General features: G+C 39.3%; 1 pseudogene across 1 annotated transcript in view; it reads right to left on the bottom strand.

Moving 5' to 3' along the window:
* The window catches only part of LOC308696578, a 49764-nt pseudogene extending 24280 nt beyond the window's left edge, over positions 1 to 25484 (bottom strand). The window contains exons 1-3 of the transcript XR_014032278.1: positions 25383 to 25484; positions 21681 to 22323; positions 7590 to 9543 (exon numbers count right to left, since the gene is read on the bottom strand). The product of XR_014032278.1 is annotated as an uncharacterized misc_RNA (transcript). The remainder of the gene's footprint in view (positions 1 to 7589; positions 9544 to 21680; positions 22324 to 25382) is intronic.
* Between the last annotated feature and the right edge of the window lie 1790 nt (positions 25485 to 27274).

Below are 27274 nucleotides of genomic sequence, written 5' to 3'. Positions count from 1 at the left end.
CACCCAGGTCTTTTACTGTAGAGGATAAAGTAACAGGACACCCTACTATGTTAAAGTTGTATTGTAAGAGGTTTTGTGGGCGGTTTTTTGAACCGATAAGTATTACCTCTGTCTTATCTGGATTTAATAAAAGAAAATTGTGCGTCATCCAATCTTTTATATCTTTAACACACTCTGTCAATTTGGATAATTTAGCGTTTTCATCCGGCCGTGATGAAATATATAGTTGAGTGTCATCAGCATAACAATGGAAACTAATTCCATGTTTCCTTATAATATTTCCAAGTGGCAGCATATATATTGAGAATAATAGAGGGCCTAACACAGATCCTTGCGGCACTCCATAGTTTACTGGAGTTATGATCGATTTTTCTCCGTTTAAATAGACAAAATGGTAGCGGTCAGATAGGTATGATCTGAACCAGCTTAATGCTTGTCCTTGAACACCGGTATAGTTTTGTAGCCGATCTAAGAGTATTGTGTGATCTATAGTATCGAACGCAGCACTAAGATCAAGTAAAACTAGTATTGAGATACAGCCTTGGTCAGAAGCTAAGAGTAAATCATTTGTGATTTTAACGAGCGCAGTTTCAGTGCTATGATGCGGCCTGAACCCAGACTGAAACTTTTCATAGGTGTCATTTTCTTGCAAGAAAGAGCCCAGTTGGGCAGACACAACTTTTTCTAATATTTTGGACATAAAAGGAAGATTTGAAATGGGTCTATAATTTGCTAGGTTATTTGGGTCTAATTGTGGTTTCTTAATTAGTGGTTTTATAACTGCCAATTTAAATGTTCTTGGAACATGACCTAAAGATAAAGACGAGTTAATAATATTGAGGAGAGGCTCTTCCACTATAGGTAACACTTCTTTCAATAGTTTAGTTGGTATGGGATCTAATAAACATGTTGTTGTTTTAGAGGAAATGATAAATTTATTTAACTCTTTTTGTTCTAAAAAATTCATGAAATCATTACTACTAAACTGTAACGGAATATTTTGTTCAGGTGACGCTTGTTTATTTGTTAGTCTAGCCACGGTGTTAAATAAGAACCTAGGATTGTTTTGGTTATTTTCTATTAGTTTGCGGAGATGCTCAGCCCTGGCCGCTTTTAGGGCCTTTTTATAGCGTGACGTACTGTCTTTCCAAGCGATTCTAAAAACCTCTAAATTAGTTTGTTTCCATTTACGCTCTAAATTACGGGTTTCTCTCTTTAGAACACGAGTAGTATTGTTGTACCATGGTGCTTTAATTTTCTCTCTGACCTTTTTTAGTCTCATAGGTGCAACAATATCCCATTTTCCAGAGAGAACGGTGCTCATAGTGCTGGTTAGTTCGTCTAGTTCATCTGTTTGTTTAGGTTCAGGCAGCAGCTGAGACAGATCCGATAAGCAATTTGAAAAATTATCTATGGTGGATGGAAGGATTGTTCTGCCTAATCGATAACGCGGCGCAGCATGATATATTACCGGGGTACGTAATATGCAAGTTACCATGTAATGGTCAGTTACATCATCACTTTGCGGAATGATATCTATATCGGTTGGATCGGTTCCATGTGATATAATTATATCGAGTGTATGATTAAAACGATGAGTCGGTCCGGTAACGTTTTGCTTAACCCCAAAGGAGTTTAATAAGTCTATAAACGCAGCCCCTAACGTATCATTTTGATTATCTACGTGTATGTTAAAATCTCCAACAATTAATATTTTATCGACATTGACCAATAGATCTGAGAGAAAATTTGCAAATTCTTTTAGGAAATCAGCGTAAGGCCCTGGTGGTCTATATACGGTAGCCAAGGCTAAAGATAATAGGGATGTTTTTCTATCATCTAAGAGCGTAACATTTAGTACAAGTACTTCAAATGAAATAAACTTATAACCCGTTTTCTGAGTAACATTGAGAATATCTCTATAGATAGTTGCAATACCGCCGCCACGACCAATCAGACGGGGCTCGTGCTTATAGGAGTATCCTGCTGGAGTAGACTCATTTAGACCGAAATAATCATTAGGTTTAAGCCAGGTTTCAGTAAGGCAAAGTACATCTATGCTATTATCTGTGACTATTTCATTTACAATAACTGCCTTAGGTGTGAGTGATCTAATGTTTAGAAGACCTAGCTTTAGAAATTGTTTTTGTTTACTAATAGCAACATTTTCTGTTTTAATAACAATTAGATTTTTCCTAGATCCTGCAGTAGATTTATTATTTGATCGCACTAAACGAGGAATAGACACAGTTTCTATGCAATGTTCTACACTAGTATTTATATCAGTTAATTTGGTGCAGCAGAGACTATGATTTGGACTTTTGGTTACTAGTCAAAAGGTATTTAACATTTTGGAGATGTTATCTGACAGAAGATCCGATCCGAATCTGTTTGGGTGTAAGCCATCAGCACGGTATAGCCTAGGACGCTCCCAAAACAGATTCCAATTATTTACAAAGAGCAGTTTCTGCTCATTGCACCATGACGTTAACCATTCATTTAGCGCGAATAATCTACTAAACTTGTCATGTCCTAGACGGTACGTGGGAAGCGGTCCTGACACAATGATCGTTATATCAGGCGATGTGCTGCGTACCGTATCGATCAGATTCCTGAAGTCTTTCTTCAGAACTTCCGTCTGGCGCAGCCTGATGTCGTTCACTCCCGCGTGCAATACCAAAGTTCCGACGCGCTCGTTATCGTTCAGAATCTCGGGAACGCGAGCAGCGATTTCAGAAACACGAGCACCAGGAAAGCAGTGACTGTGCACCTTATTTTTACCTGATGTAGCATGGACGTGCCGAACAATGGAATCACCGATGATCACAGCATCGCGTTCTGTTTCGCGAAGAGCGGAGAAGCGGTTTTGTGTGGATAACTCGAAAACCGGGAGGGTCGGAGAGGGTCTTGGTCTAGACCTGACTCGCGTCTTCCGCTGCGGAAATATCCAGGCTTCGTGGTGGCGTGTTGGAGCCGGAGTGAACGAGACCATGGCTGATCGCGACCTTGGCGCTCGGGACCGATGCCGAGTAACGCACGGAGTAGACGAGGTCGGAGTCAGCCGGTTAGTAACATTAATCTCTGATTTGTGAGCATCAGCGCGTGATGTTTCAAGAGCTAAACGCCGGTCTCTCAGCTCGGCCTGTCTCACTAAAAGGTCGTGGATCTGTTTCTCAACAGCTTGCAGCTCAGACTGTACCGCGTGCAGCTCAAATGTGTCCTCACCTGCACCAAAAGGTAGACTACTTGCATCTGATATATTCGCCATTTTAACAGATGGACAGTAAGTTAGCAACGACACTACCAGTGATGCTATCAATTAATACTAATTTCTGACAAGCGTCTTAGATATAATCCGTCTTTTAAGTGGTACGGGTGTAGAGTAGACGCACGATAGGTGAAAAATGTTTGTAAGTGAGTGTTGAGAAGACGCGTTCAGCCGTGATCCCCGGGAGTAACCTATAAGAGTATCCAGCGTAGAATCACTAACAGGCTTGAGACACGTCTGCTCAACAGTCCGCGTTGTAACTATGAGGTTTGAGCAGTAGTGCTTCTCAGTGAGGAAAAGTAGAAAATGTTTGTTGTAAGTAAGTTTAAAGAGTAAAATCAAGAATTATAAATCAAATCGATAGAGCTCCAAAGACAACAACGCGTTCAGACGCGACGCATGCGCATTCTCTGTGCGCACACACAAAGCCCGTGCACGCTTTCTCTTTATTTCGAGCTTAAACGGACACGTGCACGTAAAATTAAGTAAAAATTTCTGTCTTGGCGAGTATCCTTGTAAACACAGTCGGTTGTGTGCTGTAAACAATTGAGAAAGAAAACGGATGTGTCATTTATATTAGGCCCGGGCATTCGTCTTAAAGGGACAGCAGCTTAATGTACCCACAGCTGTTTGTGAGACCAATGGTGATCAAACAACACAAGAGAAAGAGAAAATGACTTTTGTAGCTTTAACAAAGATAAATTGTATTAATAACGGTAATTAATTATATTAGTTATATTTCATTTATACATTGAAGACTTATTTTTACATTTGATTATTACATTTCTGTACCTGAATACTGTTAGATTTACCTGAAAAACAAAGCAATACTCATTTCATTTGTGTCTTTCTTAAATTATATATCTTAAATCTTTATAAATTATTATTTTCTATGCAGATTCACTTCCCTACAAAATCACCCCAATTATTCTAGAATGATTAAATCTATTCAAATAGAGCTATTCAAATCAACTGGTGAAAATGTTTATTTATATTTCGACATATATATCGGAGAAAAACTAAATATTGCAATGTAAGTTTTTTCCAATATCATGCAGCCCTAATTCATACTATATATATCATACATTTTTAACGATCGTGAAGGATATTCTAATTCAAATGTAGTGCCTACTCTACAGTATGCAATTGCGGATGCACCATGAGCGTTGTATAAACATTTATTTCAGTGTTTTATGGGAAACATTTTAAATGGCAACAGAAAACTCGCCAATTGGAGTGATGATCCATAAAGTCGATAGAGAAAAAAAACTTGATAGTACTCGGCAATATAATATGAGGTTGCGCAATGCAAGAGCCTTCATGTAAACAGGTTGGATGCAGCGTTCGTCCAATCAATGAATCTAACACCGCAAATTCGCAAATACAAATGTTAACCAAGGGTTTAGGAGTGTACAGCATGAAACATCAGTTTATAAATACCCAGAATTAATTGTTAACCCCAGGTAAATTATGATCAGTGTAAAGGTTTACAATGACCCAGGGTTGACTATTATTATTATAAGTGTGAAAAGCCCTCTTGTATGTCAATAATTAGTTATATGACAGATAGTTCTGGACCTTGATTCAATGGTTGAGCCGTGTTCTAAGCCATAGTAAATTACTCTACAAGGACTCAAGCCGCCCAAGCAACATAATGTTTTCAGTGCTCTTATCACGGTTACAGTACCATAGCATTAAGGCCCGGACTAGTAGGCTCACAGACTTCTGCTCAATCCTGTTCCTGGAGTACCCACAGCACTGCACATTTTTAAATTCAACTCATCAGCTAGTTAGTAAACATTCCAAGACCTCTAATATGTGTGTTAGTGTAACGTTGCTGAGGAAGACAGGTGAAGACGAGGATCTAAACGCAGGGTATTTTAATAAAGTAACAAGAAACATGGAACACGGAACTCAAAGAGACAAAACCAGGGAATCACAGAGGCAACCATTACATGTACAACAACTGACAAGGTAACAAGTGAAAAACAAGGGCTATAAATACACAGAGACAAACAAGCTTAATTAAGTAACAAGGGGGTGTGGTTAATAAGAAACACCTGGGGATACTAATAAACTAGAAAAACTACAAAGGACTACAAAACATGACACAGAACAGGAAATAACTAAAGTCCACACAAGACGAGGGAAACACAAGACAGGAATCATTACATAGCCCCCCACTTAAGGAGTGGATTCCAGACACTCCTCAGAAAACAATAGTCCAGGAGGGTGGTGGATCGGAGGCGGATCCGGGGGCCAGGCCCATGGAACGGAAGAGGACCTGGAGACTGCGACAGGACGAGAGACCAGGGTGTAGTAGGCTGTGCAGGCGACCAGGGCGGAGCAGGCTGTGCAGGCAACCATGGCAGAGATGACCCTTCAGGCGGCCATGGAGGAGACGACCCTTCGGGCGGCCACGGCGGAGACGACCCTTCGGGCGGCCACGGCGGAGACGACCCCTCGGGCGGCCACGGCGGAGACGACCCTTCGGGCGGCCACGGCAGAGACGACCCTTTGGGCGGCCACGGCGGAGAAGACCCTTCGGGCGGCCATGGCGGAGACGACCCTTCGGGTGGCCATGGCGGAGACGACCCTTTGGGCGGCCACGGCGGAGACGACCCTTTGGGCGGCCACGGCGGAGACGACCCCTCAGGCGGCCATGACAGAGCTGAAGGACCCTCGGGCGTCCAAGGCAGAGATGATGGACCCTCGGACGTCCAGGGCGGAACAGGAGACCACCCCTCTGGCGGTCCTGGCGGATCAGACTGGTCCGGAGTTGTATTGCCCCCCCCCAAAAATTTTCTTGAGGAGGCTCCCCGGTAAAGAGTCCTGGACCAGCGATGAAGAGGGCCTTGAGCTGGCCAGGACCAGCGGCGAAGAGGGCTTTGAGCTGGGCAGGACCAGCGGCGAAGAGGGCTTGGAGCTGGGCAGCGATGAGGGCTCTGTGCTGGGCAGCGATGAGAGCTCTGTGCTGGGCAGCAATGAGAGCTCTGAACTGGACGGAACCAGCGGTGAAGAGGGCGTTAAGCTGGACAGAACCAGTGGCAAAGAGGACTCTGAGCTGGGCGGAACCAGCGGTGAAGGCTCTGGGCTGGACGGGACCAGCGAGGAAGAGGGCTTTGAGCTGGGCGGGACCAGCGGCGAAGGAGACTCTGGACTGGACGGGACCAGTGGCGAAGGAGACTCTGGGCTGGCGTGAAGTGCAGGCTCGGCTGGACTGGAGTGAAGTTTCTCCACCTCCCCTACAGTGAAGGGGGAACCACAAAACTGCAGGACAAAGTCAATGTACTGTACCAGGGTCCAGCTGGGGTCTTCCTCTGGTAAATTTAAGCTAATGTCCTGTTCTAGTCCACTCCAGAAACAGTCCTTCAGCTTAGCCTCGTTCCCAGGAACGAGATGACTATAAAAAAGGAACTCCTCCACATAACTTTCGATGCTGCGATCATCTTGATAAATAGAACAAATTTTGCTCAGTGGGTCCCGGCTAGTACTTGCTAGATCCATAGTAGTGGTCAGTTGTTCTGTAACGTTGCTGAGGAAGACAGGTGAAGACGAGGATCTAAACGCAGGGTATTTTAATAAAGTAACAAGAAACATGGAACACGGAACTCAAAGGAACAAAACCAGGGAATCACAGAGGCAACCATTACATGTACAACAACTGACAAGGTAACAAGTGAAAAACAAGGGCTATAAATACACAGAGACAAACAAGCTTAATTAAGTAACAAGGGGGCGTGGTTAATAAGAAACACCTGGGGATACTAATAAACTAGAAAAACTACAAAGGACTACAAAACATGACACAGAACAGGAAATAACTAAAGTCCACACAAGACGAGGGAAACACAAGACAGGAATCATTACAGTTAGATAAGTGAGACATTAAAAATGTACAGTGCTGGGATTGAAAACCACTGACCTAAATCAAGATATTTCTTATTTTAATACATCATCACCGCAACTAGATATACGAGGTAGCCTAATTTTAAAAGTGTGATTTCTAGACCAGGAAAATGAATATATTTTTCTAAAAATGCTTTATCCTTAACCAGCAAATTATGAACAATGGAAAAGTCATGTAAATTCATTGGTTAAAAAAAGATATTCAGCTTTTAAAACTTCAGAAATGTAATTACTTGGATTTCAATTATAATTACAAATTAAAATAATTATTTTAAATATTTTAATCTGTAGACACTTCAAATTTATGTAAATAAAAAAGTAATTAAAGCGCATTCAGCTAAACTATTAGCCTACATGAGAGGTATTATGTTCATATTTCAATTCAGTTGATAGTTCATATTTTCACACTCACAGAGCTTTTCTGCAGTTCCTCAGAGCAGGTAACAGTCTCCTTCGACCCTCTTGTGATGATTGGGTGTTGTACTTTTTAAGGTCAAACTCATCCATCACCTTTTCTGACATCAAGATCATGTTTGCCAAAGTTGAACATTGTGCAAGAGAAAGACGTTTGTTTTTTGTTCCAGATTGTAAAAATGCCTGCATTTCTTCAACAAGAGAACTATCCTTCATCTCAATCAAGCAGTGACACAGATTCATCCATCTTTCAGGACTGACATTGTCTTTTGGACTTTCTGTGTTTTCGTTTTTAAGGTTTTGGATTATTTTCTTGATGCTCTTTGGGTTATTCTCTTTGTGAATCAGCAGATCCTTTAAGAGTCTCTGATTGGACTCCAGTGAGATGCCATGAAGGAATCGAAGGAAAAGATCCAGGTGTCCATTTTTACTTGTCAATGCTTTATTCATTGCTCCCTTCAGAAAATCATCCAGAGAAACAATCGTACACTGAGTTCTGAACTCTCCTGTCAGGAACATTTTCATAACTTCACTGTTCTTGTGTAAATAGCAGAGAAACACATACAGTGCTGCAAAAAACTCCTGAAAGCTGAGATGTACAAAGCTGTAAACCTTCCTGTGATAAATCACAGATTCCTCTCTAAAGATCTCAGTGCAAATCCCAGAATACACTGAGGCGTCAGTGACGTCTATGCCGCTCTCAATCAGGTCCTCCTCATAGAACATCACATTGCCCTTCATCAGCTGATTGAAAGCCAGTTCAGAAAGTTTCACAATCCCTTCTCTGTTGGACTGCAGGAGATTCTCTGGATCTCTCTCTTCATACTTCTGGTTCCTCATACTAGTTTGAATGAGGAGGAAGTGTATGTACATTTCAGTCAGAGTTTGAGGGATTTCTGCACTGAGATCTTGTTTCAGGATGTTTTGAAGCACAGTGGATGAGATCCAGCAGAAGACGGGTATGTGGCACATGATGTGGAGGCTTCTTGCTCTTCTTATGTGTGAGATGATTCTGCTGGCTTGATCCTCATCACTGATTCTCTTCCTGAAATATTCCTCCTTCTAAGGGTCATTTGATTCCCTGAATTTCTGTCACACGGTTGATGTATTTGGAGGGGATCTGATTGGCTGCTGCTGGTCTGGTGGTGATCCAGATGAGAGCAGAGGGAAGCAGATCTCCTTTCATGAGGTTTGACATCAACACACTCACTGATGAAGACTCAGTCACATCAGAAACTTTCTCACTGTCTGAAAACATCAGTGTAATTCTGCTTTCATCCAGACCATCAAAGATGAACACAACTGTACATTCATCATAAATCTTTGAGTCCAGATCTTGAAGTTCAGGATGAAAGTCCAGCAGAAGTCTGTGAAGACTGTACTGATGATCTTTAATCAAGTTCAGCTCTCTAAATGGAAGCACAAACATGAAATCTACATCCTGATTGGCTTTTCCCTCGGCCCAGTCCAGAATGAACTTCTGCACAGAGACGGTTTTTCCAATTCCAGCGATGCCTTTAGTAAGAACAGTCTTGATTTTGTCCTTCTTCTCTCTTCTCTTCTCCTCATATCCTAGTTCAGGTGAAGGATTAAAGATGTCATTGCAGTTGATTGGAGTGTCTTGGAGGGTCTTGTAACTTTTCTCCATCTGTAGCACCTCATGTTCTTCATTCACCCCTTCACTCTCTCCCTCTATGATGTACAGCTGTGTGTAAATCCTGTTCAGGAGGGTCTGATTCTCTTGTAGTTTGATTCCCTCAAATAAGCTCTCATACTTGTTCTTCATGCCGGTTTTGTGCTGGTCTTTGACTCTCTGCAGATCATCATGCACTGGCTGGTGAGAGTCGAGCTGCAGGGCTGCTTCTGTGTCATGATGACTGATGTGTTTCTGACAGGAGGAGGATGTGCTGGTCTGACAGGACCCATCTCTGATCTGGTCAGCTCTCACACCACTGAAAACACATTAAGAAGACAGAGACACAAAAACCTCTGTTAAAATAAATATAAAAACCATACTACATGTAGAAACTGTCTTCCTAATATCACACATGGAGATCCTCGCAAGTTCTTGCACAGATTTTATTTATCCATGTTGCCAACAAACTGTTAATTAATAATGAACATCAGGCATTTGGAGAGAGAATTGTGTCTTTATTACATGCGAGAAAATAAATGATCTGAGAGAGAAAAAAAAGATTGAGAGAAAAAGTTATCACACTGATGATAGCAAAAAAGCATTTCATGAGAGAAAGAAAAATATTTGAGAGAAAACGGTTTCATACCAATAGCATAAATAATAATATTTGACACTAGAAAAAGTTTTGAGAGAAAGTATTTTCTCATAGAACATAAAAAAATATAAATTTGAATTTTTTTTAATTATTTCTGAGAAAAAAAAATCTCTCAAAAAAAAACTCTTAAATATATATTTTTGCTATCAGTGTGAAAACATTTTCTCTAAAAAAAAGTGTTTCTCTCAAAATGCTTTTCTTTGCTCTCGATGCAATTGCTTGCTCTCGTGTCAGGATTCTGCTTTCACTGTGAAAATTGTGTCATGGGCGGGGCCACGTTACTATTGGCCAGTAGGGTGAGCATCGTCTTGTCTTGGGAGTCGAACTGAATCATTATACCATTGTTCGGTGTTTTTATAATGAACAGTTTAATTTTAATGACAGTATATTATTAAACAAAAATGCATTTATTTTATTTATTAAAATAAACAGAACTAAAGTGATTGTTTTGAACAAGTACTAACTTAGATATTATGCAAAACACATTAATTTATTGCTAAAGTGTTTGTATCAATACTGGGGGCCTTTTGCCCCATCCTGGTGAGTCTTTTAAATCTTATAAATGTATGAGGCGGCAATAAAGTTTTTTTATTTTTTTACCCAGACTCTGGATAGATTTTACGCAGACTATAGTCTATAGGATAGTCGGGGGTAAAAGGTTTAAAGGTTATTGCCGCCTCATACATGTATATGATTTTTTACCAAAACAAACCACTTTAATGATTGATTTTCCCACAAAATCTATTGATCCATCAATATTCAATTAAAACATATTTTTTCTGCAATCATATTCTATGCATAAAGAGCAAATGGCTCTGAATAGTGTTTAGACCCTCAACATAACAATAATGTCAGACAGCAGCGTTTGATCAATATCATCAGCTCTGTCAGCCTGGAGAAGTTTTAGATGCTGCTCTGATCAGACTCTTCACTGATAACAACATCATTAATCTGAACCTCAAATAATATTGGCATTAATCAAAATAATTACGCTGTTTTGTGCATATATGATACATACATCTTCTGTAAAGCTGCTTTTAAACAGTTTATATTCTAAAAAGTGCTAAACAAATAAACTGTAGTAACTATTTAGATGGTTCACTTTAGACATTCTACTAACCAGAAGTTACTTTGCAACTACATGTGAACTACAAGTCATTAGAGTATCGGTAGACTGTTTAATATCTGCTAAGACTTTATTTTGATGATCCTCAACAGACATTTTACTGACTATAAGCAACGTTACAATTACATGTCAACTTATTCTACTAACCCGAACTCGAACACCTTACCCTAACCTAACACTCTACTAACAGTCTACTAATACTCTAATGAGAGTTAGTTGACATGTAGTTGTGATTTACTTATAGTTAGTAGAACGTCTAAAGGCACTTTTCCACTGTGTGGTTCGACTCGGCATGACTGGGCTCAGCTCGGCTCTCTTTATTTTTGGCTCGGTTTGCTTTTCCACTGCAGTTTAGCACCGCTTCTAAGTGATCATACTCAAAATTTCTACTTGCTCTTTCTCTAGAATAGTTTTCTCTCCTGGATTTAATGTTGCTAGAAGCTTTCAAGCTTTCAGTCTCAGGCTCATTTCTTTTTTCAGGTTGCGTACGACGGTCATTTAAAAAGGTTGTGCAGACAAATGATCCTGCGGTGGCTGTTGCTGACTATTTAAATCCGCCGGGTTTGGCGTCTCATTTTGCAAATTCAATGACGCTACAGTGAAGATCCTCTCTGACCAAATTAGTGATCTGCAGTGTTTACACGTCACATTTTAGTCTCGGTACGGCTCGCTTGGAACCTCAACCAAGATGGTACTAAAAAAGTACCAGGTACTAGGAAATTTACACAATGGAAACCCCTCAACAGTGGGCCGTACTGAGGCGTATCATGCAGTGGAAAAGCGCCATAAAGTGGACCGTCAAAATAAAGTTACCATAAACTTGACATGACTTATGCATGTTGCTTAAAGGGACACTTCACCCATTTGCATTAAGCTTTGCATTGTTAGAAACCCAGTCATACTATTGAATGGTCGTGCAACACTCTCTCATTTTCCCCTGAGACGGGAGAAATCTGTTATTTACCTCTTACACTTCCTCCTACAATGACGCAAAAATCGTCATTTTGCGTCATTGTAGGAGGAAGTGTAAGAGGGGGGGATTTCTGTTAAGACTACAGACACTAGTTTCTCATCTTTCCCAGGGTGGGGCGCGCTCACGCTACAGACCTATTACAGATCAGTGGGTGGGACTTTACTCTCTGAAACTGCAAGCAATATCCTCCATCTTGTTTGAAGCTAAGCTAACAGGCGCTGTGGAGACAGATGTAAAGTTATGACAATAGCGGAAGAGAGTGCTCAATATGATATAGAAGAAGAGGATTTCGGAAGTCTGATGCTTGAATCAGGTGTTTGTGGCTACCTTTACAAGCCGCATTATAGCGAAGAGCAGCCGAGGCAGAAGACCTGCCTGCCGCGGACGAGGAGCCCGGACTGGCTCGAGTTAGGGCGGACTGGTGGCGCCGGTGATCTCACTATGCAGCTACGAACCGCTACGAACACAGAGATAGAGTCCGTCTGCGGCAAAGAATTTCAACGATGACAATTTCTCCTGGACGAAATCTCTGAATCAGACGAGGACACGGACGTTTGTGTTGTGAACTATCCTAGTTTCGCACCGCATATGTTCTGACTGAACATCCAGGTACCATGCAATAATTCACCTTTTCGAAAGAAATACAAACGAGGAGTAATGCACTATATGAGTTCGCCAACTAACTAGACATTTTGTGTGAATGTGAAATGAATTTCAAGCTCTGGTAGTAGCTAGCCTTGTAGACGGAAGAGTGATTTCTCTTATAGGCAGATATGCGCTTTCTGGATTAGTGGGAGTGGCTTGCGGAACTGTGCAATGTGGTGCATTGTGGGAGTTGTTGTCTTTCATACAAATGCGTTCTGAAGTTATTTTTTGTCTTTTCTCGGTCACGAAGGCACCAAATTCAAAAATTATTTTACATTTCGACTACATATATGACCCACTTTAAATAAAAAACAATGTTCAAATGGGTGAAATGACCCTTTAAAGGAAAATTCTGGGTTCAGCAACATTGAAGTTCAGTCAACGTTGGTGAGAAAATGTTCATTACCACAAAAATGCATTTATACTCTTCACTCTTTTCTTAAAAAACAAAACAAAAAACACTTCACTTGTAAAGTGCCTCACCGTAACCTCGATTTTGCTTTTTGCTAAGAAAAAGAGTGACAGATCAAGAGTAATATTTGCTTTATTCTGAAATATAATTGAATATGTTTGGATTTGGTAGACAGTAATTTGTCTGAGAAGTTTGAGAACCTCTGATGTTGGTTTTTAGGAGTGACAACTTCTTATTGGAGCTTTTTGCAAATATTTTTGAATTGCCGTTTCTCCTTTAGACGAACTGACCTTCCTAGTCCAAAGCTTTAATGTCAGAGGTCATACAGATGATTTTCAGCAGGCATCTGATAGTTTAACTGGTTACGGCCCTCACAAGCACACTCTGAGTTTGACATGTTTTCTTATAGAGATTAAAATAATATAACTGGGTAAAGTTTGCTAATTAAAAGCTGAGCAGAATGAAACCATTAATGCTGTTCAATGGTTTCTGAGTTTAGTGGGTTTGTTGTTCAATAGCAGAGCAGTTTACCAGTTATGAAGAGCTCAATTCAGCTACAGTATAAGCAGATCAACTAAACATAGTGTTGTTTTCAGCTCAGTTCAATGTTGATTCAATTCAGTTCAATAACTGTTCAATAGCTCAGTGCTGTGCCGCCCCCTAAAATTTGGACACATGCTGCTGGTCCTAGAATTTTAGGTTTATTTAGCTCCCCCCCCCCCCCACCTACACAATGGCTACATAGGTACACTGGAACAATCCTTCCTAAAACACATTAAACTTTCCTTTAAAAAGACGTGAAACTCACCGAGTGGTCAGGGGTGTTCACTGATATGCTCACACAAAAATCGCTGCAAAAGATGCTTTCCAACAGGTTTATCGTAGTTTTTGTCCAACTCCATTGACTTGTATTTGATGTGCTGTGAGGTACGTTATTACTCCGCCGCCAGAAACTGGGCTGGAGTGTCTATTATTCAAGCTCTCAACGGAAGAATCTACGGGTGTGAGGCGTTTGGAAAAATAGATCCACAGTTTTACAACGAATGGTAAAACACCTGTTGGAAAGCATCTTTTGCAGCGATTTTTGTGTGAGCATTTCAGTGAACACCCCTGACCACTCGGTGAGTTTCACGTCTTTGTAAAGGAAAGTTTAATGCGTTTTAGGAAGAACTGTTCCAGTGCACCTATGCAGCCATTCTGGAGGTGGGGGGGAAAGTGAAAGAAACCTAAAATTCTCGGGCCAGCAGCATGTGTCCAAATTTTAATCTTAACCGTTCTATTTCATCAGAAACGTACGGTGACCGGGAGGGGACATGTTCGGTTCACTTATTTTTGTCGTGGCCACAACATATAAACTCGTGGGAACGTGATATTAAGTCGTGGGAACGTCATAATATCTCGTGGGAACGTCATATTAAGTCGTGGCCACGAGATCATTTTGTTGAGGTAACGACATCATTATGTCGTGGCCACGCGATGCAAAGTCGTGGCCTCGAGATCATATGTTGTGGGAACGATATTTTTCTCGTGGCCACGAGATCATTTTGTTGAGGTAACGACATCATTATGTCGTGGCCACGCGTTGAGGGAGCCACAGCGGCCAATACTGTAACCGTACCATAGACTGGGCTACAGCAGAGATGGAGATGACAGAAGAAATAACATTTTACTTTAAATTAGGAATGTCATATAAAGATATAGTGCGGTCTTTGGCATTAAGACATGGGTACGTTATAAAGATAAGCGCATTCTTAGACTTTTTTTGTGGCACGCATATTTAGGGACCGTCTCAAAATTACATGCGACATTGGCATAAACGTTTCTAACTTCAATAGCATTTGAAGACAATGACTTACAGTCATAAAACCAATTGTACATTGTTCACCCAGGTCTCATGTATGATGCACACCTTTTAGATTTTTAATATTTATTACAATAAACTGCTAAATCATATGCAAATATTGTAGGCCTATTTCACATACTGTATGGGATCATACACAAAATATGACAATATTTAAAGCTCAATATCATTTGAAGACAATGACTTAGTCATAAAACCAACTGTATATTGTTCATATAGGTCTCATGTATGATGCACACCTTTAATATTTTTGATATTTATGACAATAAACTGCTAAATCATATGCAAATATTGCTATGAATTTCACTACTGTATGGGATCATATACAGAATATGACAATATTTAAAGCTCAATAGCATTTGAAGACAGTGACTTACAGTCATAAAACCAACTGTACATTGTTCATATAGGTCTCATGTATGATGCACACCTTTAATATTTTTGGTATGACAGTAAACTGCTAAATCATATGCAAATAATCCTATGTATTTCACTACTGTGTGGGATCATATACAGAATATGACCACATTTAAAGGTCAATAGCATTTGAAGACAATGACTTACAGTCATAAAACCAACTGTACATTGTTCATCTAGGTGTCAGGTATGTGGCAGTAGTGAAATATGCCTACAATATTTGCATATGATTTAGCAGTTTGTTGTCATAAAAATCTAAAAGGTGTGCATCATACATGAGACCTGGGTGAACAGTGTACAGTTGGTTTTATGACTGTAAGTCGTTGTCTTCAAATGCTATTGAAGTTAGAAATGTTTGTGCCAATGTCGCATGTAATTTTGAGACGGTCCCTAAATATGCGTGCGACAAAGTCTAAGAATGCGCTTCATGTGTCTTTCACTTATAACAGTCTTAATGCCAAAGACCGCACTATATCTTTATATGACATTCCTAATTTAAAGTAAAATGTTATTTCTTCTGTCATCTCCATCTCTGCTGTAGCCCAGTCTATGGTACGGTTACAGTATTGGCCGCTGTGGCTCCCTCAACGCGTGGCCACGACATAATGATGTCGTTACCTCACCAAAATGATCTCGTGGCCACGAGAAAAATATATCGTTCCCTCAACATATGATCTCGAGGCCCCGACTTTGCATCGCGTGGCCACGACATAATGATGTCGTTACCTCAACAAAATAATCTCTTGGCCACGACTTAATCTGACGTTCCCACGAGATATTATGACGTTCCCACGACTTAATATCACGTTCCCACGAGTTTATATGTTGTGGCCACGACAAAAATAAGTGAACCGAACATGTCCCCTCCCGGTCACCGTAGAAACGATCTGTAAACAGGGCTTTAAGTGTAAAATACCGAACTTGTCCTTTAAGATAATTAACCTTGTATTCGTTTTTTCTGAAGTATTGATAATTGTGAAATTTCACTGACATTTAAAATGACTCATATCATGAAATAAGACTTTGATCATATCGCCCACCTATAATCGTGTTAAATAACCGTAATTTCAATTTTGAGCAAAATGATCATAATTATGATTTTTGCCATAATCAAGCAGCCCTAATTAGAAACATTCTATAAACCCTCTGCACACAAAAGTATCATTTCTAATTTATAATTACATACAGAGCATTAAATCTATGCATTAAAGTAAAAGTGTAAAATTAAACATGCATTTATTAATGGTGAATTAGTCAATTTATTGTTATAAGCTGACTTTCAATTTTGTTTATTTTTGTCAGATATAGTTATTTTTTATTGAGGAGTAAGAATCATAACTACTATTTGTGTCAGTCGTTGATGTTTATTTAATATTTTGAAGAGTTACTTTAGAATATTTCAACTGGAACGGACCACTACTGGGAAATTAAAACCCTTCAAGTTTTTAAATCACCAAATGGAGTTTGAATGTCACCTAGCGGCCATATTGGCTACTGCGCCTAAAACTCCCAGGGCATATTGATAGTTTGAGACTAATTTGAAAGACAACTTGATTGGATTTACCGCTTTGATTTGCAGTTTTAGGGTGACCAGGCACAGGTTTTATATTAATAGAAAGTGTAAACAAATGTAAAGCAGCACATTAAGTTCAGCATCCATTTAAGTTTGGATATGTAATTTTCCAGTCTATGTTTAAGAATAGGATCGCCAGGTAAGAGGCGAATGAGACTAACTAGTTATCTGGATTCAAAGACCATCATCTATAAATATATTCAATTTGGATACATATTTTATATAGCCTTTTTACCCTTTATTTTAACAACTATTTGTGCGGTCATACACACACTTGTGTTTGTGTGTGTTATTGCCAGTGTGTTATTGACAGTATAAAACAGTTTGGCCCATTAACTACAAATCATCTGCTGCTGAGTTAGGCGTTTGCCTGGATCTCTGTGTTCATCATTTTTGGTGTAAACCTGGATCACTCTTACTGTACTAGTTACAGCCTGGGTCTACATTAATTACAGCCCGGCCTCCTGCTTCAGCTACAGCCTGGGTTTTTGCCAGCTAAAACCTGGTGTTATCTACAGCCTGGCCTCCATTCCATCAGCTACCAGCTGCAGCCTGGATCTTCACTAGCTATCAGCTATAACCCTGGATCTCTACTAGCTATACTCCGAATACCCTGCTCTGTTTCTTCAAACTATACCCCGGTTACCCTGCTCTGTGGTGTGCAAATTCTACCATGGCGATTATGATTTTTGCCTTGCTGTTTTTGCTCTGTCTGCCAAAAATCTCAGAGTATGAAGTGCACCGGGAGGTCCCAGTGAGTAACTATAATGTTTCTTTAAATGCATTTTATAGGTTATCACGATCAAAGATTACTGGCTATGCACAGGATCTAGTCGGCAGTCAGGTGAGCTGGATGTATGACATGATCCTGTTTTCACAACATGGAGACTTGAAACATCTTGTAAGCCTTCTCCTTTTAAATGACTGTTTTATTCCATCAAAAAACTCTTGGCCCAAAATCACAATGAGTGGGGACTCTAAAGATTGCTCAAAAAACTGTAGAAAGCACTGTATGTTGAAATGTATCATTACACTTATGTTGCTGATGTCAGGAAATGTGCAACCTAACCCAGGTCCTGTGACAGATATGATATCACTGCAAACTCCTGCTGATTTTTTAAAGAGGTCAGGTATTGGTTTTGTGCACATAAATGTAAGAAGTCTATTACCAAAAATTGATATGGTCAGAATTTGGGCCAAATCGACAAATGTTGATATTATGGTACTATCTGAAACTTGGCTGGGTAGATCCACTCCTGATAGTTATATTTATATGGAGGGGTATAATTTATTTCGTACTGATCGTCGTGCTAAAGGTGGAGGAGTGGCGATCTATGTAAAAAATAGTTTTCAGGCAACAGTACAACTATCCAAGTCTGTGCCTAGACAATTTGAATTGCTAGTGTTAAAAATTGAATTGTCGCAGAATTATGTTTTGACAGTTGCGGGATGCTATAGACCTCCTTCTGCGCCAAAGGAAACATTGTCCTCATTGTCTGATTGTTTGTCATCTATAAAATATACAGAACTGGCTTTAATTGGAGACTTAAATTGGGATTGGCTAACATCTGCATCTGACCAAATTAAAAGTTTTTGTGACTCAGCGAATCTGACCCAAATTATAGACTCACCTACTAGGCCAAATCCTAAACATCCTGACAAGTCTACGCTTCTTGATTTGTTTTTAACAAATGTGCCGAAGAAATACAAAGCTACTGCTGTTTTTGCAAATGATATGAGTGATCACTGCGTTATTGCCGGTGTGAGAGATGCCAGGATATCTAAATGTAAACCGCGTACTATAATTAAGAGAAATCTGAAGTCATTCTGTAAACAAGCCTTTTTTATTGATCTTAATCTTTGTGACTGGACCAGAGTGAATTTGATACCAGATCCCGAAATAGCGTTGAAATATTTTAAGTCACTATTTTTGAATATTATAAACAAGCATGCACCTTTTAGGAAATATAAGATCAAAGGCCGTGATAATCCGTGGTTTTCAGAGAAATTGTCTGATTTAATTCATGAACGTGATCTTGCTTGGTCAATGGCAAAGAAATCCAAAAATAGCTCAGACTGGCAAAATTTTAGGCGCCTGAGAAACAAATGTGTCTCTCAAATACGTAAAGCAAAATCAGATTTTTATGTAAATGAATTATGTGATAGCTCAGCTAATCCCTTAAAATTTTGGAAAGTTATAAAATCACTGTCTTCTGACGCTAGGGATACTGTCATGCCAAATATATTGAAGTTAAATGATAAAATTATTACAGACAAGAAAAGTATGCTAGATTCCCTGAATCAGCACTTTATATCCTCTGGGTTGTTGTTTGACCATTCAACAAATCATCAGAGGAGAAAAGAGGACTTCTCTTTGTCAAGGGAAAATGTACCTATCGATTTTGATCTTGTTTGTATTGGAACGAAGGAGGTGTATGATGCTCTAATAGGGTTAAATACTAAGAAATCTGTTGGTCCTGATGGGTTGGATCCATACTTTTTAAATATTGCTGCTGAATATATTGCAGAACCTTTGACACACATTTTCAACTTGACTATTGAAACTGGATTAATACCAAGTGTTTTGAAGTCAGCATATGTCACTCCTTTATTAAAGGGTGGTGACCGATCAAACCCAAATAATTATAGGCCAATATCTAAGCTTTCTGCTTTAGCCAAGGTTTTAGAAGGGCTTATAAGTGACCAGTTAAAATACTACTTATTAACAAAAAATATTTTAAATGATTCGCAATCGGGTTTTCGTAAAAACCATAGCACTGTCACTGCCACTATGAAAGTGTTAAATGATTTTATAAGTGCTATTGATTCTAAAGAATATTGTGCTGCACTGTTTTTAGATCTTTCAAAAGCATTTGACACAGTTGACCACTATGTTCTGTCTCAGAGATTGGTGGATATTGGAATGTCTCCAAAAGCTGTCAAATGGTTTGGCAACTATTTGAGTGGCAGAACACAAAGTGTTCATGTTGATGGTGTGTCCTCAAACTCATTATTTATACAAAATGGTGTCCCCCAGGGGTCCATTTTGGGTCCCATTTTATTTACTATTTATATAAATGATTTGTGTCAAAAGGTAACAAATGCTAAGTGTCATTTTTATGCGGACGATACTGTTTTGTATTGTTCTGCTCCAGCCTTGACAAGTGCTATAGAGGATCTGCAATCTGCCTTTATAATTATTCAGAAGAATCTTCAGAAATTGAGACTTGTACTAAACTCTGATAAAACTAAAATGATGTGCTTTTCTAAATCAAGGAAAACAGAAAATGCTTGTCAAATCACTACATTAGATGAGAAAGTAATTGAACGAGTATCAGTCTATAAATATCTTGGTTTCCTTTTAGAAGAAAATTTGTCCTTCAAACAGCATATAGAGGGTCTCACAAAAAAATGAAGAGTAAAGTTGGGTTTCTATTATAGAAACAAAGGCTGTTTCTCTTTTAGTACGAGAAAAACACTTATACAAACAACATTTTTGTCAATGCTGGATTATGGGGATATTTTATATATGCATGCAAACAAATCTTCTTTGAAAATGCTGGATTCAGTATATCATGCAGCACTAAGATTTGTGACTAATTCCAATTTTCGTACTCATCATTGCAACTTGTATGAGAGTGTTGGTTGGCCATCTCTGCACAATCGCAGGCTGGAACACTGGTATATTTTTCTTTTTAAGGCCATACTTTGTAAACTGCCTCCTTATTTATGTTCTCTTCTGACTCTTAAAGTCTCTACCAGGAAATGTAATCTTAGATCATATGGGCAAATCATGTATGATATCCCACGAACGCGAACTGTCTTCGGTGAAAGTGCTTTTAAAGTTTTTGCACCGTTTTCTTGGTATAAATTGCAGAATAAGCTCAAATTTGATTATTTACCGACAATGACACAATTTAAAATGAGGATAAAGAACTATTTGAGTACTAAATGCACATGTACTGTTACTGAGTGCTGCTGGTGAATATGTTGAGATGATGTTAAACTGCCAAAATGTCTTTTTCTGTTAAATGTTTGTATATGTATTTTTAAATGGAACTATTATTCTGCCGTCTTGGCCAGGACTCCCTTGAAAAAGAGATTCTGAATCTCAATGGGATTATTTCCTGGTAAAATAAAGGTAAATAAAAATAAATAAAAATTGTAGGTTTTAGGGGCAACAAATATAATATAATATATAATTGTGGCGAGCACGACGAGGTCGAGGGCCGTGGGAGGACAGCGTGAGGCCGGTGGCGTGATTGATAATGAGCGACACGTGCGCGACGCACCGGTCTCGCATCTCTCACAGAGGAGCGGAAGCATAAAGGAGGAGCGACGACAGTGAAGAGCGAGAGAGTTTTTTGTTTTATTTTTATCATTAAAATGTTGAATGTTAAAAAAATAAAAAAATAAATAAAACAAATACAAAACGAAAGTAAAAGCCAGCAGCCCCTCACGGACGACTGCTGGCAACACAAAACATTAAATAAAACACAGGCCTTTCCTCTCTCGCTCTTCACTGTCGTCGCTCCTCCTTTATGCTTCCGCTCCTCCGTGAGAGATGCGAGACCGGTGCGTCGCGCACGTGTCGCTCATTATCAATCACGCCACCGGCCTCACGCTGTCCTCCCACGGCCCTCGACCTCGTCGTGCTCGCCACAATAATATAATATAATATAATATAATATAATATAATATAATATAATATAATATAATATAATATAATATAATATAATATCTTAGGGCGCCAGCAGAATATGGACCGGCCCTGAACTTCATGTTACTCACGCAGGGTCAGAGGTCACAGCAGGTCCATTACTGAGATTAGGGGGAATACCCATGGAGATGTTACTCTTCATGGACACACAGCTGAAACCTGAAGATGCTCCATCACTGAGATTAGGGGGAATACCCATGGATCTGTTACTCTTCATGGACACACAGCTGAATCCTGAAGATGGTCCATTACTGAGATTAGGGGGAATACCCATGGATCTGTTACTCTTCATGGACACACAGCTGAATCCTGAAGATGGTCCATTACTGAGATTAGGGGGAATACCCATGGATCTGTTACTCTTCATGGACACACAGCTGAATCCTGGAGATGGTCCATTACTGAGATTAGGGGGAATACCCATGGATCTGTTACTCTTCATGGACACACAGCTGAATCCTGGAGATGGTCCATTACTGAGATCAGGGGGAATACCCATGGAGTTGTTACTCTTCATAGACACACAGCTGAATCCTGGAGACGGTCCATTACTGAGATTAGGGGGCTGACCCATGGAGTTGTTAGACACACAGCTGGATCCTGGAGATGCTGCTCTCTGAGTGTGAACAGACGCCTCCTCCTCTCTCTCCTCACACACACTCCTTTTACAGGAAGTTTGCCCCATCTCTTCCTCCTTTATGAGACTTTTCAGACCTGTATGTGGACACAGAAAACATGCACAAAACACAAATTAATTTTGACACATTTTATTTATGGCATTTCATTCACTTAATAACATTAACAGTTTTTCTCCAGTTACTGTAAATAATGTTGGTTTGTAGAGCTACATGTTGGCCACACTTTCAAACACAGCATCCTCGTTTAAACACTGGATTCACTAGATATCACGCAACACATGAAATCCCACAACTTCCAAGTAGCAGTGAAGCACTGTGCTTCCCCCTAATATAGTCCCAAGTCAATATCTGCCTAGGAAATCGCCTAGTGTTAATCTGTATCGCTATTTGTACTCGTTGTGAATACGCAGGCCACAAGAAGTAATTAGGTGGGTGTTTTTTTATCACTTTTACTCAGGATATGCTAGCTGGCAACAAAGGATTCCATTCATTAAGCTAAACTAAGCTAGCGCCGACCCTGTCAAACTAAAACAATAGTTTTACTTACTGCGTCTTACTGCGTTAGTCTTACTGCGCCACTGAACACGTAACGGCGTCAGGGCTGCGTGAGACTTGCGCAATTGACACTTTTCACACACTCTCACGCCACACATCCATTTTCTCGCGCAGAGAAAAATCGCGAAGCAAAGAGGACACGGAGACCGTGCAGGAGACTGTCAAGACAGCGCAGGTGTTTTTATGATAGAAAAAAAAACTCAGCTCTCAGATTCGGTACATTTTATTACGAAATTCAAACAATAAATACCATTTTGGCGCTTATGTGACGTGACAGATCCCAGCGGCACGTGAACCGATCATCTCTACTAGCTAATAGTAAATAAACACGAACACTGTTGAAAGATACAGTACAACTTACCGAAATGTAAATTCCTCATAGATAATATCGATCCATCAGTGTTTTTCAACCGTGCAAAGAGGTCAATAAAACAGCTGGAGAACAATAGGTCACATTACATTTACCTCAGGAAAGCCATTTAATGACCATAATACCATAATATAGGCTATAGCACGTTTGGTGGCAAAAAAAAAACAAAAAAAAACAAAGAGTTATAGAGAGTATTTTGCTAAATATACATGTGTATTTTACATATTTGTTATATTTTTACTTATATCATTAAATAAAATTGTTATTATAATAAAAGCGCATTATATTTAATTTGAGTTATTTTAACATTAAATAATACTACCAGCTGACAGGGCTCTCTGTTTGTTTAGCATTAGGTGACTTTTTTTTTTATTCTTGAGAAAAATTAATGCCTATCTTGTTTACCTAATAGGGGAGAGTGGGGTGATTTGTGCCAGGGGGGAAGTCGTTCCACCCCTTGTTTCTGGAAAACCATAGAAGAAATTGGTCATGTGACCACATAATTTTGAAAAGTAATCACTTTTACTCATCCTCCAAAGAAGAGAGACACATGGCATGAGAGTTAAGCACATTTTAGTGCAAAAAACTGTTTTTTCCCTTTCAAAGTAAAATTTCTATGATTAAGGTTTTTTGATTGTAGTGTCTGAAAAATTATAGACAAGTTTGAATTCATTTCACACATGTTTTAGTGCTTTAGTAGGCTACAGTTAGCATGATGTTAGCTCTTAACTGCTGGATCATGCTAGTTTTTCAAACTTGTGGGTCTGGGGTGATTTGTGCCAAAGGGCCTGGGTTAAGTTGTGCCAGATCCAGACCACCTAGACCTACATACTCACAGGGGATAATCTTGAGAAGTGAGGAGATGGGCATGCCTCATCATTGTTTGACTCAGGCCTGCCTGCTATTTGTTTAATTTAGCTAACGCTGATTTCAGTTTTGAGACTGCACTATGTTATTAAAGAGACGTTTTATTCCGTTTTTAAGGGGCCTATGTCAATTAGCCTAGTCACTTTATTCTTATATGTTACATAATTGACAGACAGCGCTGTCAACAGACATCTACTGCCAAAGCCTTTTTGCCTGAAATGAGTCACAAATATCACATATTGTGTTGCTATGGTGCTCTAAATGGTTGCTAGGGCGTAGCTTGATAGCTTCACAATGATCCTGATTGGTCGTCTGAGTAGAATGAGCCCACCCCCTTGTCTCTATGACACTGTGATCCAGAGTTATGTTCAATACAAAATCCCTATGCAATTGACCATAGTAGGAAAAACGCATGCTGGTATTCCAGGGTGACAATATCTAAATAAACCTTAAATGAGTCATTTTGTATTGAATTTGTCTTGCCTTCATATAGCATTACGGTTCATAACATTAAAATGTTCTGTTTTACTTCAGAAATCTCTGGCACAATTTACCCCAATGTATTCCCCCAAAGGCACACCTTCCCCCGCACCAGGGGCAAGTTGTGCCATGAGACCACTTTTTTCCCAAAAGATATATTTCTGAAACAATTTATTTCAGATCCAAAGTTATTGTTCTCAGGGATGCACCACATCCTGAAATATATGTACATCCTTAAGTTGAAGGCATTACTGCCATGGCCTCACTTTAAAGTCACTTTGAGTAAAAACTGACACAACTCACCCCACTTTCCCCTATTTTTCCAAATGAGTCAATATTGAATCAAATCACAAAAACTGAATTGAAAACATGAAATTTGTGTCAAGCAATAAATAAATAAAAACATAGCTTAACCTTACCAGAATTTGTACCATATAAACAACATTGTAACATTTTGGCACTCTGCTATTCTGTTTAGATACTAAAATGTTTTGACAATCACAATACACTTATTGTGATGCAAGATTTTTTTTTACATCCCCCCAATCCCCCTCCATAATTCTCACTCCAAGCTAAACTCAAAAGTTGGCAGCCCTGCACATATAGATTATAAAAATAATTAAATAGTTTAAAATCAACCAAATATTTCAACATGTAACTAATATTCTCATATTAAAGGAAAAAGTAAGAGCAAGTTTAACCATTTTCAGCCATTTTATGAGTGTTACAGTTGACGTGTTGTGAAGTAAGCCTAGATAACGAAAGTAACTGTATCATGTGTTTGTGTTTGAGTTCGTCATAAGGTCTGCTGAGACGCAAATACTCTATCGATATTAGAGCTATGAAAAGTTTAACGAACTTACTGTTACTTGTGAAGTGATTGCTGATTTTCTATCTTCCGAAATGGCGTCTAAGTTTACAGTGTACAGAAAAGGCTACAGTGCACAGTCCCCTTTCCCCATACACACAGGAGTCAGTTTTCCCACCCACACCCTGCTTAAAATAAACCCCCGTGCACTCGCCCTATGGCACTAGCACAGAAGCGGTGGATGACCATGGGTAAACTGTCTCCTGTGTGTATGGGGAAAGGGGAGGGACAGAGGGCACAGGCAAGACAAACTCCTATGTTTAAATAACATATAGAAAATATCTGCTTGACAACTTATGGAGCTGGGAACAAGCCCAAATAAGCAACTAGAAACAAGCCCCCCAAAAAACGCGACCCGCGCGACTACCAATATTTGTAGGCTAAGCGACTAAGACAAACAAGCCCAACGTCCATAGTAGGAAAAAAAAATACTATGGAAGTCAAGGGTTCCAGTTAACTGTTTGGTTATTAATATTCTTCAAAATATCTTCCTTCGTGTTCAGCAGAAGAAAGAAATTCATACAGGTTTGAAACAACTTGAGGGAGTAAATGATGACAGAATTTTCATTTTGAAGTGAATTATCCCTTTAACTGAATATTACTTAAGGTTGTTAAAAAATATGATGTGCAGTCAAGTTCGGGTGTGTGTATAGGCTATGCTGTGAGTGTTCTCACCGCGCGCGCTTGTTGTGATTCGAGGAGTTTTGACGAGTTGTATTTTGACGACTTGATATTATTTCTTATTCAAAAGTTTAGAATGCCTAACATTCTAAAATCTTCCAGTTTTATGCGACATGTAGCCTATCGTTACTTTTGCAACGACTCTATTATTTCTCCAGTCATAGACCAGCGCTCAAGCACTGACTAGAATCCAGCGCTGATAAGAATCAGCAATCACGAGCTCAAAAATGTGTTTGGCGCCGACAACAATCCTGTGGTGCCGAAAATCCAGCACTTACTGTATTATAGGGTTGTAACGATACACGTATTCGTATTGAACCGTTCGGTACGAGGCTTTCGGTTCGGTTTTCGGTACGCATTTTCAAACCGAACGGTTCGTTGGACCATTTTTCCTGCCGACCAAAATTTCGTTATTTCAAATGTAGGCGCATTGCGCGTGGCAAGCGCGCTCATAATGTAGAGACGCCGGCGCGACCACAACATTGCCCAACATCAAATGGCAAACGTAATGTAAGCGCAACGAAACTGAGCTACTCGTTATTGTGTGGTTGACGGACCGTTGTTTATCAGTTTGGACCAGTGCAGTGATCATGCGACACTGTTACTACACAGCGCTAATAAGAGATCCAGTAAAGAAAGCATTTGAATTCGCCACAGAAGTAATAACATCGCTGCGAGATCTAGTGAGAAACATTCACATAGTTTGGCAGGAATAGTAGGCTATAATGCCTTCAAGTAACATTACGTCGGTTTTATTTTGACTTTATGAGTACAATGCAAATGTTAATCTTAACTAAAATAAACATTTGTTTATAACTACTATAATATTATATTTAATTTTTTCCAAGAATCTGTTTTGTTTTATAAGCTCCTAAGAAGAGTCAATTATAGCTCCAGAATTGCTCAAAGTAAAAAGAAATCATATTTTATGATAAAAAAAGAAAAATAAATAAATCAAGGAAATTGGCATTTCTTTCTTTTTGCTGTATCGAAAACATACCAAACCGTAACACGTGTGTATCGTATTGAACCGAACCGTGAATTTTGTTACACCCCTACTGTATTAGAATCAAAGGTATGGAAAGTTGACAAGCCATTAAAAAGTATTGACTTAAGAAACACATATTTTTTCAAATATTTTAAATAAATCATGTTCCCATTCACTTTGGCGACGAATTTTAAAATGAATTAAACTATTACAATTAA

The sequence above is a fragment of the Scardinius erythrophthalmus genome (assembly GCF_964197995.2).
Source record: "Scardinius erythrophthalmus genome assembly, chromosome: 1".
Lineage (NCBI taxonomy): Eukaryota > Metazoa > Chordata > Actinopteri > Cypriniformes > Leuciscidae > Scardinius > Scardinius erythrophthalmus.
The sequence above is the reverse complement of the archived record's forward strand: the minus strand, read 5'-3'. Positions and strand labels throughout refer to the sequence as shown.